Source organism: Thunnus thynnus, chromosome 13, assembly GCF_963924715.1.
Source record: "Thunnus thynnus chromosome 13, fThuThy2.1, whole genome shotgun sequence".
NCBI lineage: Eukaryota > Metazoa > Chordata > Actinopteri > Scombriformes > Scombridae > Thunnus > Thunnus thynnus.
The window spans coordinates 4,095,215-4,107,725 of record NC_089529.1 but is presented as its reverse complement, the minus strand read 5'-3'; positions in this window follow the sequence as shown (position 1 = coordinate 4,107,725).

Sequence of the window (12,511 nt, the reverse complement as noted above, 5' to 3'; positions counted from 1 at the left end):
CTTTGCTCTTTCATCTTTGCCTCACTATCCTCCTCAGCCCGTCTCTCATGCTCTCCAGAGCCGCAGCGATAGCCTCCAGTGTTTACGCGTCATTCTGCATGACTTATACATGAAGAGACTGCTCTTTATTCATCTTCAGGACTCCCACTGTGTGAACGCGACTCTCCACCGTCTGTATCACTTCAGCTGCTGTGTCTTCTCTAACCTTTTCATCTTCGTGCACGCACAGACGTTCACACTGCGTTCATTCAAACCTTGCAGCCTCTGGGAACCCCATGGAAGTGAAAAGGACTGATAAAGCAGCCCTGTGTTTAGCTGCTTCATACTCTCTGCAGTTTGGATTTTTGTAAATGCATTTCTGTGTGTGTTTGTGTGTGTGTGTGTGTGTGTACTAGTAAATTAAGGGTTAAAAATGACGACCTGTCTGATTTTTTCTGTCTAACTGAGTTCTGAGTTCTGATAAAACCTGTCATAGAGCAAGTGGATGTTCAACTCAGACATTGGCTTTATTTGATTGCTTGGTGTGTAAATTCTATTTCTGTCATTTGTGGTTTTGAATGAAATGCATTGACAACTATTGGATGGACTGTCATGAAATTTGGTGCACACATTCATGTCCCCCTCAGGATGAACTGTAATAATGTTGATGATCCCCTGACTCTGTTTCATGGCTAAATACTTATGACATTCCCATCAGCCTCAGCTGTAAGCCTACCTTCTGTTTAGTGCTAATTAGCAAAGGTTAGCATGCTTACATGCTAAACTAAGATGGTGAACATGTTAAACACTATCCCTGCTTACCTACTATACCATCAGCATATCAACATTGTAATTGTGAGCATGTTAGCATGTTGACGTTAGCATTTAGCTCAAAGCCCTTTTGTGCCAACATACGGCTTCTCAGAGCTGATTCTCACTCTTGTTATTTCCTATGTACATTTCCTATGCTAACATAGATATTATTCATATCAGTGTATGTTAACTTGCTTTTTTATTTCTTCCCGGACAGATTGTTATAATTGATCTGTCTATGCTATGTTAAATAACAAATATCCATTACACTGTAAACAGAAAAGATTTTCACCTGCCACCAGCTTTTCATTATGATGGACTTCAGACTATTTATGAAAAGTGCATTTAAAAACTGTTCTACCTCAAAGACCACTTAGACAATCTATAAATAATTCATTATGGTGATTTTTCTCTCTAATCTAATGCTGTGTCTTTGCCTAAGCTTGATCAACATCATAGTTTTAGATCTAGGTTTTTATCTCACTTACCCTCCTTCTTGAGAGGAAATAGAGCAAAATAGCAATCAATCACACAGGATTAGTCATTTGATTTTTGTTCACACTCATTTTTTTAGTAGGAGACATACGTAAGATATGAAGAGGAAAATGTTAGATTATTCTACTGTGAGTGGGCGTATCTTTGGGGATCTTGCTGGTGTAATGGATTGAAATGATTTCAGCAGCTGGAAATACTATTACATTTCAAAAACTAAAATCATTTAAATCTTCTTTTTAAAACTCCTTTAATTACATAAAGTGCGCTGGTAATATTTTCAGTCAGACTTTCAGTCAGATTTACTTACTTACACCCACAACATGTATATTTATCTTTGATTTATGTTAGCTGCAGCTATGAGAGCTTGCCTCATGTATATCAATACAGATCTCTCTGAAATTGTTTTCTTCATGGGCATTTGTCTCACAACAGCTCCATACTCTAAAATATTCACACTGTGACAATTTGCTGGATTCTTTTTTTTTCCTCTCTGTTGAAAGACACACTCTGAGTCAAGTATAGTAATACTGTAAGTACATAAAATGTGACCTTTTATTGTGGTATTGAAGATGTGTGTGACAAACAAACATTGGCTATATAGCAATATACAGTCACTGTTTCGCAGTTTCATATCTGTTTGTGCCTGCTGACTATTTCTCCTGTGATTTCTTTGTTCTTCATACTTACCATAATTGAAAATAGTGTCAATTCTAAGAGCCATTGGATTTTGGTATCTGCTTTTTGCACATAAAGCACTGTGCGAAAGTGTGAGAAAACGAGCAGAATAAAAGTGATTCATCTTATTTTTGGACTATATCTGTTCCATCTGACATGTTTGTTTACCAGAAATACACTGTGATTAATTGCAGTCCCTCTTGCAGAGAGCTTAATGAAACTTCTGATGGAAAAAAATTAGTAATGTTCTGCAGGAAGCATCATTCTTTAACTCTTGAATGTCACATAATTTAATAATTATTATAATAAGCCATTTGTATGAGTAGCATGTTGCCAAAAGATTCATTACAGAGAGGGATTTGCCACAGTTACAGCATGCTGGCTGAAGTTGAGGTTCAGATTGGGAGAGCAAAAGTTCATCAAGTGTCCATCAACAAAGGCCTTTGGTAAATCTCTTCATTTTTTTTCTCACAGAAAAAAGATAAATTGAAGCGCAGTTTGAAGGAAATTGAGGTGAGTAATGTCATTACTGAGCTAATGAGGAAGCACAGCTCCTGATATACATGATCAGTGTCAGCTAATTAGACAACACACACAGAAGCTAGACTGTGATCATAGTTAGTTAAATGTAATCTGACTCAACCTTCTCCACCCCCAACATGCTATTACCTCGCTCTAATGGGCTCATAGTTGAATAAAAACTATGGAGGTGCTCAAAGTTGAGTGTTTCAGAGCAATACTTAGTAGGTGCAGCCTCAGCCATGAGATTTAAAAATCTTCAAAGCAGAGCCCAAGTAAGCAAGCAACAAAGAATGAGCTTTATTTCATACAGCTTAGAAACTAAAGAGCAAGTGTCCACCCAGATAAGAACAGATATTTGTCCCCGCTCTCATTTCCTGAACATCCACAGCTATTTTTTTGACAAACTCACAACACTCACTGTACTCGCTTTTGCCCTGTACAACATCAGGAAGGTCAGAACCTACCTCTCTGAGCATGCAGCACAACTCCTGGTACAGGCATTTGTAATATCATGCATTGACTACTGCAACTCCTTACTGGCAGGTCTCCCTGCACGCATATTCAAACCTCTGCAGATGATCCACAGCACGGTGGCGCATCTGGTCTTAAGCCAGCCCGAAACAGCACATGTCATCCCGCTGTTCCACTCCCAGTTGCTACCTGCATCAAATTCAAAACCTTCGCACGCCCCTACAAAACAGCAACTAAAACAGCCCACCTACCTGAACTCCCTCATTCAGGTCTACACTCCCTTCCTCTCACTAAGAACTGCCAGTGAAAGGCGCCTGGTACCACCACCACAACAGAGTCCTAAGTTGCTAGCCCGACTCTTCTCCTAGTGGTTCCCCAGTGGTGGAAGGAGTTATTAAAATCCATTTGATCTGAGTCCCTCTCGCAGAAACCCAGCTCTTTCGCAAACACCTCTGCACCTGATGGACATATAAAATAAAAAATAAAAAAATGATTGCATTGCCTCTGTGCACTGCCTGCTGGCACCTACGTCCTATCGGACTTGAATTTAGCTTCATGACATTTACTTGCGTTCTCTCCTAACTAGATCCTGGCTTGTGTTGTATTATCTCTCATGTGTACTTCGCTCTGGATAAAAGCATCTGCCAAATGAAAATGTAACATTGTAACATTTTTGTGCTGAGCCAAAGAGTCCCTTTACTGTTCAGTCTGATGATAGCTTTGTACTATTGTGCCTATGAAAACCACATACTGAATTTCCTTTGACACACCAGAGAAGCTGGGCTCAAAATGTGCTCTATTTTCACATCACTTTCATCACCAATTGTCATTATTTGTCCTCATGTGAATTGCGCTCACACCTGTGTTTGGAGCTCATGCATGATATGAGCCTGGCTATTTATATCTGCAGGTTTCCTGTCATGAATACCAGATGATATACCTGATGGGGCCACAGTCTGAGCATGTGAGGGGTTATTGAGGTCTTCTAAATCAGTAGTCTGATATATGCCTTGGGTCAGAAACACTGTGATGATATACAGCCTATTCAATGAATCACTGCTGAAACGTGGCAGGTCACAAAAAGACCATTTCTGAGCATTCTTCCTGAACACAATGCAAACTGATTGATATCCTTTGCTTTACAAGCAGATGATAAGATGTAATTATAACCTATCCACCGCACCCTTTCTCTTGTCTTCACCTTTTGGTTTGAGAATGGCTGCAGGCTTAGAAGGCTGAGAACAATTTATTTTCCTTTGATTGGTAGCCTGTATGAGAGCATGATTTTCCTCTTTCATTTTGACCTTGTTGCCACCTCAAAATTCCCTGTTCAGGTTTTCTTCTGCTTGAAGGACAAAAACACATGACAACACATAGATAGACAGGAACAGTAACTAAGAGGAAAAAACAGCAATGTGAAGGAGTGGAGAACACAAAAGTCTATTTTTATGGCTCAGGCTGGATTTTATAGCTGTCGCTAAATCAGCCTATGATCTTGGGCAACAGCAGCTTTTTACTCCAATAGACATTTCAATTAATCAGTCAGGCTCCAGTGCACAGGCGGAAGAACGAGTATAGGGGAAGGTGGTTACTATTTAAGCACTTTTTTCATCACTGTTTCAAAGAAAAAAACTGGGTGCTACTCTAGATTTACAAACCAGATGCATGACTCATAAGAGCCAATATGGTGGCTGAAGAATTCAATTCCAAATGGAGGTATTATTGTTACTGTTACTCTTCAGAAACGGCCTCACTATAATTTACAGTCCTCTCATCTATTCAACCAGAGTTTTCTTTAACCTTGGGCTGAATCCGCCTTTGCAAACACGGAGCATTACTTGTCATTCAAGGGTATAATGACTCACCATCCACTGTTCCTCCTGGCATCATCAAAGGTCATTCCTTCACCCGCGTAACACTCACTCATCAGAATATAAAGACTGCAGAAAAACTTATGTCATCTGCTCTCCCAGGTGCCTTTAAAAGAGAGATTTCACTGCGGTAGAACATTTTATCATTTACTGCACGTGCCCACCAATTGTGGCTATTCAGGGAGATGCAACCACAAAAGCTAGAAGATTTTCTGTTCCAAACCAGGCTCAGTGCCTTGCTCAAGGCCACTTTGATTAAATATTATGTCAGTCTCTACCCAGGAAAGAAATAAATACATCCAGGGTCCTTCCAAGGTACAGTTGACACAAAAAACAGAGAAAAGTTAAAATTAATTTCTAAATAAACAGTCAGGAAGCATCAATTCAGTGAGCATGTATGTGTGTGTTTTTTTCTTTTTAATTCCAGAGTCATTCTTTCCAGGATGTAATTTTTGCAGCTTGCAGTTATTGATGTTGTGATGCAGCAGGGGAAAAGCCAGATTGCTAGTGGTAATAGCAGATCCCCAGGGCAGCCAATGTGGAGGTTGACTGCTCTTGAACCATGATGGAAGTGTGGGTGCTGAAAAGTGATATTTTTAGCTAAGTGAAATATAGCTGGACCAGACCAACAATCACACACCCCTGGAGCATTTTATTCAAGATCCTAACTTGTTTTTTTTCATTAGACTTCATTTTTCTTAAATTCTTATCAAGTCTGCTCACCTTCGAACAACACTTATCATTTCTGCCATGTGGAGATGGCAGTGAATGCAATACTGTGCTGCTATAGCTGCTGGTACACATGCCAACTTCAAAGATGAGTGTCTTGTCCAGGAGCTGAATGGATGTGTGCATATCTGTTTGGTCTGATTTCATTTCCAAATCACACAATGGGCTTATCTCTTCCAGTCTCATCCTGCCTTCTGTGCTGTCCAACAAGACAGCCAACCACAGCATGTACTGCATTCTCTTTGTTCTTCCACACAGACGTGAGATGAGAAGAACAATGATTGCATCCTTTTAAGAAAGCTGTGAGTCTGGCTCTTGCTTCGCGCCCTCCCACAGAACAACTTCTTTTGGCTCCCATGTTTATTTGCTCTCCCCCACCCAATTCCACCTTGTGTAATGTCTTGTTTCATTCCTGCATCAATCACTCAGCTCTCCCTCTCCTTGGGCATCGCCCACAGATTGATTACCTTTCAGGAGTTCAATGTAATGACAGGAGGCCAAGCTAATTTCTGAAGTGATAAATGGTGAGCTAAGTGACTACAATCCACTGGAAGGCAAATGGTCCTCAAGCTGCTCTGTGAAGTGGCCCCAGTTGTTTCTTTAATGGCGTACTGAGATAATGTTAAGCAAAAGGAAAGACAAAGACTGTCACTAAGCATACATCCAAGAAACAAAGAGATGAAATCAGCCAGAATGAGATTATTGCTGCTTTCCTTTTAAAAGTTCTCTTTTTGAAATAGAGCCTTTAAGGCCCAATTTGTAGTGCTAGAGTTGCAAATGCTAATGAAACAATGTCACATCAAGTAATACTTGAAGGTAAAAGGGTCTTACTGATCTAAGATGTGCATAATCATTGAATTAAACCAGGCCTACAGTTAGAATTATGATGAATTAAGAACAAAAGAGCATCTGTGAAACTCCAGATTTCAATCTTTTAAGCTGGTGAAGCAGTTTGACTGTATAACCCTGCTGCTTACCTTACTTTCAGCAAAAAAACAGACATCAGGGCTTAACATTTCTGTGAAGCATTTTTGTCACAATTCTTCGAGGATGTGATCATTCTAAAATTAAGATGACAAATAAAAGTCCATATTGCATGGTACTTATGGAAGAGGCTGTACTGTACTGCCATTGTCCTCTCTAGACATCAGCTTCTTTGCAGAGCTTTCATGGAAATAAAAAGCTCCACATATGGCTCAGTGAGCAACGGTTGCACCAGAATATATTCACCAAATAGCTCATATAACTTTTAAGCTGAAATACTATCCCCTCTACACATCAAATACTCTATTCAATTGTTTTCTGCTGATAGAAAAGTCTGTGGACAAGATCTAACTGTTAACACAACTCCAGGCTCTGCTGTGTATGACACCAGCTTGGTCTGTTATGTTTTTAATTATGTTTATTTAAAGCTTAAAGGATTTCAGCTCAGAAAGTTTAGGGGATTTCAGTTTTCTGATTATTTGCCTTCTGTGTTTTCTCATGTGCTAAGAATACAGTTTCAGAAACACTTCATAATCTCTCCTCTAATGCAGTCAACTACTTCCACTGAGGAGCTCCTCATATTTGGCAGTACACCTTTTTTGCAGCTAAAGTGCAACATTGCAACTCATAATTGCTTATTTGTGCATGGCCGAAAATTTAATGTGATGGATCCATTAACTGGAAATGTTTACAGATATATGATCATTGTGTGACATAGCAAACTGCCGTGAGTCATGTTGTTCACTATCATACACACATGAAGGGGAAAGAAGGCTGCATGTATGTAAAGATGAAAATCTATGATGTTCTTGTTTTGGTTTCTTTTATGCACTGCGCAGACAAAACAATTTCATGGCTGCAATGTTGTGCTCCTTCAATTTTCTATAGATGAAGTTAGATTTTTTGGTAGATATCAATCTATTCATTGCTCATGCAGAGACAGCATAAGAAACCAAGTTATTTTACTTATTCCAAACAAATCATGAACATAAAACTGACAAACGCCTGCACGTCAGAGTGTTTTTACTCTTCAAATACAATTAAAGGTCTTGCAAATGTCAAAGCTTTCATGAACTGGATATAGCTTGAATTACATCTACGTCAACCAACAGAAAATTATATGACATTTATATGAAAATGTTAGAAGAGAAGACTCATATTTATAGACAGAACAGCGGGTTGGCTTGAATCAGCCTTTTTTTCCCAACATTGATGGTAAAATCTCTGGCTCAAAGGGGGAAAAAAAGCAATTTTACTGTTGTCATGGAAAAGGTCTATCAATGATCCCCTGTGCCAGTGAAAGCATAAGTACGCCAGTCATTATGTGCATTAGTAGCAAATTAAATACATCAGCTGCAAGTTCCATTCCCTGGATGTGCCGTGCTCTCTATCTGCCTCTGCTCCATGATAAGAATCACTAGATAGGATAACAAAAGGGAGCCCAATTTTTGAGCAAGCATTCAATTTTGAAATCTATCCTCTAATGAGGGTTGTTGTTGGGCTGAACTAAATGTCAACTAATGGATCTGTTCTCAGACAGTCATCTCCATTGGCCCACAGTCATCTTAGTCTCTTACCCTGCTCATCAGGGTAAGTACAGTATGCAGACAGTGCAGAGGCAGAGCTCACTCTGCAGGCCCTCAGCACACAAACTCAATTCTGTTTTAATGTCATCTCCCACTCGTAAATAACTTCAATGGGTCCCAGGCGGTATTTAATAAAACACATCTGATTATGTGGGAAGGGGAGTTTATTAAAACTGTATTTCTTCCATACGCTTTGTGATTTTGGCATGCACCTTGATTCAGGGCGTGTGACAGGTGCCATTATTCCTCATCCCCATCTCTCCCACTTAGCCATCCTCGTCTTTTTTTAAATAGTACCTCGTGTCAGAGGAGGGTGTTTCAGGATGTTTTCTCCTCATGTTATCTTGTTATAATAGAGGACAAGTAAAAGGAGAAGCTCTACACAATTAGTGTAACCTACGATTATTGTGTCTAATACGCTTTCTGTATTCTGAGGAACTGGAGCCTCCAATAAATCTCACAATAAATCCATGACAAGTACATGATGGTGAGCAGAGGAGAAAAATACATCTGTGTAAAATCAATAAATTGCTTTGTGAAACTCGATCAAAAGCTGTTTTTGTGTGGATGGTTAACACTAATACATTTCAGACATCTTGTGTTCGCTGAAAATAGGACGCACTGTAAGTATCATGCAGAACACGAAAGGAAGTTTACAGAAATCTCTTTCTAGTCACGTCAGTTGTTGTACTGACAAACGGTTGAGTTTTTTCCACTGAGAGAAAATACATGAAGAGCAGTGTTTCAGTGACATCTTTTGTGTTATATTGTGTCTTTTTATATAACATTATGTGGAAAAAATAACCTTCAGTGCTTTTGCAGCACAGATGTTTAGAATAAAGCAGGGGACTTCTACAATCCCCTCTTCTAGTGGTTCATTTTCTTCATTACTGAGTATAGAAAAACAGAAAATATATAGAAAATCGTATACACTCCTCCTGCGTTATTAGCCACACAGAGAAATATGACCTTTGTGTGGGCTTGTGTTTGCCATTGATTAACTCTCCAAGCGACATTCTCCATTTCTTCCTCCAAGAAATCAACCACAAATGTGATCAATGCCCTTAATTAGATGTCAGAATGCTGCTCGCTCTTAGTTTCTGCTGTTTTGATGTGGTTGATGGTTCACTATTAACAAGATTTAATCTTGATGATATTTTTCCTCTAATTGGTCACTTTGAATTCAATTACCACAGAAATGCTGTGTTTCTGTGGGGAATGTCTACTAGCAATAGTCAAGTAAAAGAGCAGGTATACTGTATCTTCTGTAATCCAGAGCACAACCTCTTCGTATAAAAGCACTTTATCAGTTACCTCAATACACTCTGAGAATAAAACAAACATTAACAACTAATTATTATCTCCACATCCATGTAAAGAATGTCAAATGTAACATCTGATCTGTAAATCTTGATAATTTTCTTGTTCTGACATACTGTTGGATTTTTTTTATCCAGTGAAATTGACCTTATTGCAATTTTATTAATACCATCTTAATAAAATGACAGTCCTTCATGCCTTTAGGATGCGCTCTGCAGCAAGAACACACTACATCCACATTTACGTGATCAAACAAACAGAACTCTTCTCCTCTGCTGTGCAGTGAAAGCTGACTCAGCTTTATCAGCAAACAATGCATAACTGTGAGTCAGTTTACACAATGAGCTTTGAACACTGATACAGTTTGATGCTCCCTATCAATCTCTAAAGTAACTAAATCTATCTCATGTTCAGTCAAATACATTAATACATACTCATATCTGCTTACAACTACATTATGGTGATATATCATCATTTATTAACTGTTTAAATACTGATTATATATTGCTTTTAAATTCTAAATGGTCATTTAACTGAACTGACTGATTTCCTGTTCACATGCAGTATTAAAAACTTGTTAGATTAGTGTTACAAAGTGTCAAGTCTGTGCCTTTTTTTCTCATTCCTTTATGTAACATCAGCTTGTTAAGCCTTGTTCAAGCCTCCACACTTATACTAATTATGTACCTAGACCCTTTGTGATAACACGCTGTAAGGTTGCTTGCTGACTGCAATCAGCAGCGCCTTCAGAATATGTTTAGTCAAGGCCAGACAAGGCCAGTGAAAATCCTGTCGTGATACCATAAAAAGTTATAGCATATCTGAAGTTTGGGTTAGGCAACTTAGACGACTGACTATTAATGTAGGGGATTATATGATATTCATTAGATTAGCTAAGACATCATTAACAAGCCAATGAGATACCTATTTGAAGAGTAAATCAAGGGTATTGGACTTAACTGAGATAGAGATTAATTCTAATCAGATAACAAAGTGCTTTTTCACTCTTTTGTGTCCAGGATTTCATGGTATATTATTCACATTATTATTTTATTCATTTTGGCTTAAAAGAGTATTTTATTTCAGATGTTAAGAACTAGATTGTGAAAAATTAGGTCCCCATAGGTCTATATATGCTGTATATCATAAAACATTAACGTATGGATATAAAGATTTAATCTAATTGCAGAGGAGGAGAAGAACAAAGCCCCACTATAGTGGCTCACAGGGGCTGCAATGTTCATTATAGTACACAATACAAAAGGAACAAACAACATATTGCCAATTTTGCTCTTCTCACAGCCTTATTGGAGCTGCTTTTTTATCCCTGTATTTCTTTTCTTATCTGTTTTATGTAAAGTGCTTTGTAACATTGGTTTGACTACACAAACCAATGTGTCTAATTACAACCTAATTAGACAAAAAAAAAAAACACGAGGTGCAATTAAACTCTTTTAAAGAAGACCCAATGAAACGAGATTGGAATAAATTCTATGTGGAAGATGTAAACGAATCCTATGAGACATTTTTGTCCATAACAACTGCTCTCTATGAAAAAAATGTCCTCTAGTAAAGAAAAAGAAATTTGCCGAAGAGCCATGGCTAACTAAAGGAATACAAAATACATGCAAGAAAAAAAAATATATAAAGAAATATTATATATAGAAAATAACAAAAGAAGTAGAAGATGCATACAAGTATTAGGACAAGCAGCAAAAGGGATTATTATGGTAATTTATTGGAGGACAACAGAAACAATATGGAAAAAAGGAAAGTATTTAATGACATTATTCAAAATGGAACTGGAAAAACAGGATAGACAACCTATTTCCTGAAAAAGAATAATACAGCTATTAATTATATGAATTTAGTTGGAGGTGAATTTAATTATTTTTTTGTCAATGTTGGTCCTGGTTTGGCTAAGGAGATTGCAAAGACTAGTACTAGAGATGATGTGGAAAAGAAAAACTATTAATAAATCCATGTTTATAAGGGGAATAGATGAAAAAGAAATTATTGATATTGTTAAAACATTTAAGAATAAGAAATCTACAGACTGGAATGGAAAAATATTATTGAGTGCGTGGTAGAACCTCTTACACATATTTGTAATCAGTCTCTACAAACTGGTGTATTTCCAAGCAAAATGAAAACAGCTAAAGTCATACCAATATATGAGGCTGGAGACAGACATGTACACTGCTTCTTTTCTTTCACAGTTCTCTAAAATATTGGAAAAAATATTCTTTAAAAGATTAGCAGACTTTATCACAAAACATAATGTACTGTGTGAAGCAATATAGGTTTAGATCTAAAAGGACAACTTCATTTGCACTCATGGAATTGTGGTGGATATATCAATGGCAATAGAAATAGAAAATAGAAAATAAATATGCAGTGGGGGTATTCCTGGATCTCAAAAAGCATTTGATACAGTTGACCATGACTTATTATTAAAGAAATTACACAGATATGGAATTAGAGGGATAGCACTCTCTTGGTTAAGCAGTCACTGGGAGAATAGGTATCAAAAAGTGCAAATAAATAACTGTAACTCACAACGACTGAAGGTTACTTGTGGGGTTCCCCAGGGCTCGGTGTTGGGACCATTGTTGTTTATTTTGTACATAAATAATATGTGCAAGGTTTCCAAAATATTAAAAAAACTATATCATTTGCAGATGATACAAATTTATTTTGTTGTGGTAAGAATGTGGAACAACTTTTGGATACAGTGGGAAAAGATCTAGAAAAGCAGGTTTGATTCTAACAAATTAACACCGAGTTATGTAAAACTAAATTTATAATCTTTGGTAAACGTTTAACTAATTCAAACAGGAAACTGATGATAAATCATGTTGAAATAGAAAGAGTGACTAAGATTAAATTTCTTGCAGTGGTAATAGATAATAAATTATGCTGGAAGCCACATATAAATTCTATAAAAGTTAAAATATCAAAGTCAATTGCAATATTATATAAAGTTAAAGATCTTCTAAAATCAAGCTTTGTTATACACCCTATACTTGTCCTTCATAGTCCCACATAAGTAACTGTGTGGAAGTG